Genomic DNA, 478 nt, shown 5'->3' on the forward strand with positions numbered 1-478 from the left:
TTTTCCCTATTACGATGAAAGTCCATCTTTTCCGAGTGGTTCATCTAGGGTAGCGGCTATTTGACACATAATAGCTGTCAAGTCTGCATATTGTTTGTCCGGTAGCCCATGTACCTCAATGGTACTGCTGAGAGCATCTTGTTCAAGGAAGTTGCATATTTGCGTCAAGGTTTCAACCTGTGACACCAGAACGTGACTTTTTATCTCAATTGATTGAGTTGTCGTTTGGAGTTTGATAACATCAGTAACGTTGCTAGAGGTAGTCTCCTTAAAAGGGGCAGATGACAATTCCGCCACAGCTACCTGTGTACCGTTCCCCCACTACGCGGCGTCTACTGACCCTGTCGAGCTGCTGCCAGTGAGCTTGGTCAGCGGAGAGCATTTGTTCCTAATGAGGCCTAAAATATGGAATATAAAATTTTTTTAATTTCCCACTTAGTAAATCACAAATATGATATTCGAAATCTACGAATTATAA

The sequence above is a fragment of the Belonocnema kinseyi genome, chromosome 6 (genome assembly GCF_010883055.1).
Source record: "Belonocnema kinseyi isolate 2016_QV_RU_SX_M_011 chromosome 6, B_treatae_v1, whole genome shotgun sequence".
NCBI classification, from domain to species: Eukaryota; Metazoa; Arthropoda; class Insecta; order Hymenoptera; family Cynipidae; genus Belonocnema; species Belonocnema kinseyi.